Genomic DNA, 7,378 nt, shown 5'->3' on the forward strand with positions numbered 1-7,378 from the left:
GTATTCCAGTTGTGCGCAGCCTTTGCAGGCGAATGCGTGGCTGCAGTTGCGGCTAAAATATGAATGAATGTGGTTGTGTGCAGGTGCATGAATGACTGCAAGTTTCTGTGAATGAATGCATTTGTGGTGAAGGGTGTATGGGAGCTCTTGCAAGCTGGGGTAGTGGTTTGCAGGTGCCTGGCTGGCTGGAAGCATCCGCTGATCCGTGTCTGTACCAAAGTCTGTAAGAGCTGGTTTAGGGGAAGAGGGGAATGCTCAGCTGTCTCATAGCACCTCTTTTTTCCTGCTGCTGCTGTGGCAGCACGAACCATTGGCAATTACCTCGTCCTCCCTGAACCCTCAGAGAAGAAAGTGGGGGAAAGACAAGGGAAACCACGTGGTCAGTCTGTCACCAGCTGAAGTTTCCTACAAACACCAGAAATTGTCCTTAGATAAACTCCAGCCCCACAGCCTCTTGCCTCACCCTCAGTGCTCCTCCTGGGGGGCTGAGCAAGGGGCAGATGAGTCGTAGCTGGGATACGATTTTCTCCGCCCTGCACTCCCCTGCCGGGCTGGCCTGGCCTGGTAGAAATATGCATATTCTGCCCTTGTCTGAAAGTGTTGAGGTTGGCAGGATCTCACCCGCTCCTCTCTCTCAACTAGATTTCAGGGCTGGAAAAGAAGGGCCTCGTTCTTGTAGGAAATAGTGATAAGCAGAAATGAACTGGAAACCTGACCTCATGGGTGTATCAAAAAGAAAAAAATTAAGGCCCACTTAAATTAAGGCTCTCCTGCTCGTCCACCCAAGGCCCCCCACCTCCTTTGTCATCCAAGTGGACTCCTGAGAGGGGCCCTGTACACAACAGCCTTAATTAGTCCCCTCATTAACAGTCTCAGCAGAGGCCAGAGACTGAATGGGTCAGAGAAACCGAATCCTTTTATCACGAGAGGCACAAGAACTGCGCATTTGAGGAGAGTGGGTCAGGGAGAGAGGGGTGGGAAGCAAGAAATGTGGGAAATGAAGGTTGTACAAAACTCTTGAACACTGCCCCTTCTGGAAATAGAAAAATCTAATACCGCCCCCTGCCAAAAAACTTTGAGAGTGGTGTCTGTCACCCGCCTGGCTTCCAGCAGGGAGGCTCTCTCTGTATTCACATATATCATTCATACGTATACATCAAAATGTATGGTGGTAACACAGACCCATTCAAACTGTATCGTTAGCTATGTGAAGGGAGCGGTCCCTCCCCATCAAAAAGCAGATTTTTAATAAATGCAGATTTTAATAATACAATCTAATTATCAGATTGCAGATTTAAATCCCCCAGATTAAACGTAATCCTATTTTGGTGGGCTGCTATGCCTTTTCTGCCAAGCAGCCATGAGAGGAAGGAGCATCCCAGAGCCTTTGCTTATGAATGTACTGTCTCTGCTAAGTGTGAATGTGCTCGTGCGCTGTGTTTGTATGAATGGGGGTTGCATGTGCTGGTCAGAGGCCACGTGAGACACATGGGGTGGGAATTATACCTTAAAAAGATGAATTGGAAAAAATGAAACGGAAAAGCGTGAATGGCATAAATCTCTCCCATGGTGCCCCATCTTTTTTATTACCCTCCACCACAATAAGGCACACCTGTTTTATTAAAATTAATTCTTGGCTTTGCAAATATCAATAGATCAATATCTGTACTTGTGTTCCACCCTTCGCTGGGACCACACTGCTAAAAACAGAGCCGCAACACAAAAGATACCGCAGTCAGCTCCAGCAAGGTTATTTTTAGATCAGAAAAAAAGAGGAGAAAGAAAGAAAAAAGCAGCAGTTCTGGGTTTTGCAATCTAATTTGGTCCCTTTTCTTAAGGAAAAAAAAAATCCCATCAATGACATTTTCCATACAATCTGATTTTATTTGGCTCCTAGAAAAAGAAGAAGACATCTAGGGCTGAAAATTCTGGAGTTTTATGGCTGATTCCAGCTAGTAGCCTTTCTTCACCAGGCTCCAACTGAATTAATTTGATACTATTTTTGAAAGTCAGTGTTTCTAAGGGAGACCTAATGACGCACTGACGTCAATGCAGGTCAATAGCACACACTGCTGGAACTGGGCGTGCTACACCAAGCCAGAGCTGGAGCCTTTTCAAACAGCCCCAACTCTGCAAATATCCCAGCTTTGCAGGGGAAAAAAGCCAGGTTTTTGTAAGCATTGAGACCCCCACCATTTTTCTGGAACACCTTCAAAATTGATGCATGTTTTCCTGATGCAAAAAAAGAAAGAAGAAAATCCAAACAGATATAATCAGACGCACTGCAGTGCAAAAAAAAAGAAAGAAAGAAAGAAAGAAACATACCTGTCAAAGCAACCGTATGTAATCCACGCACACTTACGTTCAGAATGCAATGCATATCATTAGGGTCTGTCTATAAATAGACCCCGGGAGTGTGTGCATCGGGACTGAGTCCCCAAACGGGGTTTTCGAACGTGGGTGATGAGTTCTTTGCTCTGATCAGTTACTCAGGAGGTGCCTGAATGTGTGGGGGTGGGAGCGTGGGAGGGGGGCTGCCTCCTCTCTCTCCTCCTTTCTTCTCTTTCTCTCTCTCCCTCTCCGCTCACCTCCCCTCTCTTCTCCCGCTATCCCTCTCTCATTTCCTCTCTTTCTCTCTCTTCTCCCTCTCTCCTTCAGCCTCCTCCCCCCTCTGTCTTTCTCTCCCCCTCCCTCTCTTCTCTCCCCCTCCCTCTGCCCCCCTCCCTCTCTCTTCCCTCTCCCTCCAAGTCTGGCACTGATCGCGAACTGTTTTGCTTTGCTCCGGGAAGAGTGCAGACACATAACGTGAAATCCCGAGCTTTTTGCGTGGTGCATTTAAAATGCTTCCTTATTTATATTACCCTCCTTCCCTCACCTCTCCCACCCCCTCACCAGTCCTTCCAAATTTCCCTAGAAATCTGTGTAAAGCGTGCCGAGGGGAAAACATTTGCACAAAAAGTGAAGGAGCTCGCCAAGGTAGGTGCTACCATGCACTGTCTTGTGTTTGGCTTTTGCAAAGTTTATGATGTCAGTTGGTGAATGTTTGGAGGAGTAGATCTATATGACTGGCCATGATTACTGTCTTTTTCATTGAACAATTACCTTTGTACAAATTGCCTAGACTTCTTGAGCAGGCTTTCCTGGGGTTGTGTGTGTGTGTGTGGTTTTTGCAGGAGGCATGTCAGTTGGGAGACAATCCTTTGGTGGCAAACTGGGGAGAGGATGCTGTCTTGTCTCTCCCCATCCTAATGTCTTGTGGTAGGGGGGTGGGAGGGGGGAGGGGAATTCTGCAGTGGGCAAGTGCTTCTTCCACTTTGTCATATTTTGGATTGATTCTCATTCACTAAGTGTCTTCATTCTGGTCATGATTTTGCACGTGAAAATGCAGTTCCAGAAAGGCTTCATGAAGTCGGAGCAAAGTAGGGGAATGAGAGGAGATAAGAGAGCCAGGGTATGGTGGTGGTGATGGTACTGATAACATTTCTTGCCTAGAGCATTTAATCTTCTCTCTTCCCACTATTTGGAGAAAATGCTAAGTCTTTAGAGGGTGCAAGCAAAATAATTTTTCTAAACCCCTATTAGTGAGTAAAATGAAATTAAAAAAAAGAAAAAAACACGTTTTCATTGCAAGAGCAGAAACTGCTACAGCTCACAACCACCTGTAGAGGGAAATCTTTATGCATGATTTCTTAGGGCCGGTTGTGTAGAGAAAACCGCCTGAAAAGGAGCCTGGCAAACTTTGCAGCATAAAGACAAGAGAGGCTGAACTCCGCAGGGCGGAGGAGGGTTAAATCGCGGGGGCGGCGGCGAAGGAGGGAAAGGCTGGCGCCCGGCCAGGGACTCGCAGTCTGGGGAGCTGCAGGGTTGGCGGCCTTGCTTTGAGAGGCTGGTGCGAAGATGGGCCCAGCTTGAGGTGGAGAAGCTAACTGGGGGCGGGGACTTGCAGGGTATGGGGGGGTGGGGGTGGGGGGACGGGGCGGTGTTCTCTGAGGTCAAGGGTTGTATGGTGCCTGGTGTCATGTGGCGAAGGGGAGGTCAGAGGCCAGTTTTTCCAGCCGGGCCCTGGTTTCTCTGCTGCCGCACAAAGCAAGGTGGTTATCAACAAGTGTTTCTCCTGAGAAGATTAGTTTTGACAGAGACTTCAAGGGGTTCTCTAATCTGGGTAAATCCACCAGGGCTTTATTGTGTGTAGCAAAGAGAGTCATTCTTTGTTGGGAAGGAGCTTGGGGAAGAGAGGCGGCGGGATGGAGAGAGGGGACTTTTGAACATCAGTCATTTGACCTTGGGGGCCAGAGTTCAAATCCTCCAGAGGGTTGAAAAGGCTGAAAAGGTATGTTAGCCCCTTGTCCCGCCCCCGCATCTTTCATCCTGAGCTTTATGTTTAATGAGAAAAATTCAGCGCCTGGTGTTGGCCAGACCTCGTCAATGGGAATTCCATGTGTCTGAGAGCAGGGTTTTTTTTTTTTTTTTCAATCTAGGCAAGCAGGCTGCACTCTCAGCTCTAGTACTGTGTTTTTCCCCTGCAAATGATCTTCTAGGAAAGCTGAATCACCTCCACCCTGAAGAGCAGCCGCTTCTGGGAGGTGGAACACAAGTGTCTTTGGAGGAGGGAATACCCCCTCCCATGGTCATTAAATATAGATGTGGGGGCACTATTTGAATATCTGCTTAAATGCGCTTGGAAACATGGGGAAGGGAAAAAGGCAGTGGTCCTTTGGACTAGGCTGGTGGAAGCGAAGACCGCGGGGATGGGAATGTGATTCTGAAGGAGTGAGTGGCTTTTTCCTCTTGGGGGCGCTGTCGGGTTAGCAAATTAACGTGAGAAGTGAATCTCTTTCAGCAGGGGGTGGGAGATTTGGGGAGGGTGCTTGAAAGTTCGAATCAGTATGCCCTTGTCACAGCCCCAGAGCTAGAATAACCCAAAAACAAGGGTTATTCTAGACCTAGAAATGGGATTGGAGGTGAGATGGGGCACAGACTAGGAAGAAGCCTGCTATTAGGATGAAGCGTTGTGGGGCTGAAGAAAGCAGTGGGTATCTAGTGGGTATCTGACATTCTGCTACTGTGGAGTAAAACCAAGCCAGCATGCCTGACAGCCGCTGTCCACATCACTTACGTGCCTAGTTCAGAGCTGCCCCCTCATTTTTGGTCCAGTGGTGAAAGGGGGGATAGTCTTTCACAGCCTAGGATGCAGTAGGGTCACTTATGTGCCTCTTCTCAGAAGGAAATTGTTTCTGCTCTTTACCTAATTCAACAAGTGTTTGTCTCCTTTTGATGTAAAGGGAGAGGAGAGTGGTTACAAGAAAGATCCTGGAAATACAGGCATACCTTGGAGATATTGCAGGTTCGCTTCTAGACCACCAGAGTGAAGCAAACATCACAATAAAGCGAGTCACACAAATTCTTTGGTTTCCCAGTGCATATAAAAGTTATGTTTACACTATACTGTAGTCTATTAAGTGTGCGATAGCATTATATCGTAAAAATACTTTACTATATACTTTAAAAATATTTTATTGCTAAAATATGCTAACCGTCATCTGAGCCTTCGGTGAGCTGTCGTCTTTTTGCTGGTGGAGGGTCTTGCCTGGATGTAGTTGGCTGCTGACTGATCAGGGTGGTGGTTGCTGAAGGTTGGAGTAGCCATGGCAATTTCTTAAAATAAGACAACAATGAAGTTTGCTGCACTGATGGACTCTTCCTCTCATGAGCGATTTCTCTAGCATGTGATGCTGTTTGATAGCATTTTACCCATAGTAGGAGAACTTCCTCGAAAATTGGAGTCAATCTTCTCAAACCCTGTTTCTGTTTTATCAACTAAGTGTATGTCATATTCTAAATCCTTTGTTGTCACTTCAGTAATCTTCACAGCATCTTCACCAGGAGTAGGTTCCATCTCAAGAAACCACTCTCTTTGCTCATCCATTAAAAGTTGTCATGAGGCTGCAGCAATTCAGTTACATCTTCAGGCTGCTCTTCTAATTCTTGTTCCTTTGCTGTTTCCGCCACATCTGCAGTTACTTCCTCCACTGAAGTCTTGAACCCCTCAAAGTCATCCATGAGGGCTGGAATCAACTTCCTCCAAACTCCCGTTAATATTGATATTTTGACCTCTTCCCACGAATCATGAATGTTTCTAATGGCATCTAGAATGGTGAATCCTTTCCAGAAGGTTTTCAATTTTCTTTGCCCAGACTCAACAGCAGACTCACTACCTATGGCAGCTGTAGCCTTACAAAACGTATTTCTTAAATAATACGACTTGAAAGTCGAAATGACTCCTTGATCCATGGGCTGCAGAAAGGGTGTTGTGTCAGCAGGCATGAAAACAACATTCATCTCATAGCACAGCTCCATCAGAGCTCTTGGGTGACCAGGTGCATTGTCAATGAGGAGCAATATTTTGAAAGGAGTCTTTTCTTCTGAGGGGTACATCTCAATGGTGGGCTTAAAATATTCAGCAAAGCATGTTGTCAAGAGATGTGCTGTCATCCAGGCTTTGTTGTTCTGTTTATAGAGCACAGGCAGAGTAGATTTAGACAATTCTTAGGGCTTTAGGATTTTCAGGATGGTGAATGAGCATTGGCTTCAACTTAAAGTCACCAGCTGCATCAGCCCCTAACAAGAGAGTCAGCCTGTCCTCTGAAGCTTTGAAGCCAGGCACGGACTTCTCCTCTCTAGCTATGAAAGTCCTTGATGGCATCTCCTCCAAATAGAAGGATGTTTCGTCTACACTGAAAATCTGTTGTCTGGTGTAGCCACCCTCATTAATTATCTCAGCTAGATCTTCTGACTAACTTGCTGCAGCTTCTCGCTCAGCACTTGCTGCTTCACCTTGCTCTTTTAAGTTAAGGAGATGGCTTCTTTCCTTAAACCTCAGGAACTCAGACTTTTCTTCTGCAGCCTTCTCGCCTCTCTCAGCCTTCATAGAATTGAAGAGAGTGAGGGCCTTTCTCTGGATTAGGCTTTGGCTTAAGGGAATGTTGTGGCTGGTGCGATCTTCCATTCAGAACACTAAAACCTTCTCCCTCTCAGCGATAAGGCGTTTCACTTTCTTATCATTTGTGTGTTCCCTGGAGTAGCACTTTTCATTTCCTTCAAGAACTTTTCCCTTCATTTGCAACTTGACTGACTGTTTGGTACATGAGGCCTGACTTTCAGCCTATCTCAGCTTTCGACATGCCTTGTCAACACGCCTTTCTCACTAAACTTCATCGGTTCTAGCCTGATTTCTTCTAGAAAGTGAGAGACATGCGACTCTTCCTTTCACTTGAACACTTAGAGACTATCCTAGGATTATTAATTGGCCTGATTTCAATATTGTTGTGTTTCAGGGAACTGGGAGCCCCAGGGAGAGGGAGAGAAATGGCCAGAGAGT

The 7,378-nt window shown here is 46.4% G+C and overlaps 1 protein-coding gene across 2 annotated transcripts in view; it reads left to right on the forward strand.

Annotated features, from left to right (window-relative positions):
• The first annotated feature begins 2,764 nt into the window (after positions 1 to 2,764).
• HSD17B12 (hydroxysteroid 17-beta dehydrogenase 12) overlaps positions 2,765 to 7,378 on the forward strand; it is a 270,866-nt gene continuing 266,252 nt past the window's right edge. The window contains exon 1 of one of the 2 annotated variants that reach the window (XM_070564861.1): positions 2,765 to 2,976. The gene's annotated coding sequence lies outside the window, so the exon portion shown is untranslated. The remainder of the gene's footprint in view (positions 2,977 to 7,378) is intronic. The other variant, XM_070564862.1, reaches the window with a different exon arrangement.

The sequence above is a fragment of the Equus przewalskii genome, chromosome 11 (genome assembly GCF_037783145.1).
Source record: "Equus przewalskii isolate Varuska chromosome 11, EquPr2, whole genome shotgun sequence".
NCBI lineage: Eukaryota > Metazoa > Chordata > Mammalia > Perissodactyla > Equidae > Equus > Equus przewalskii.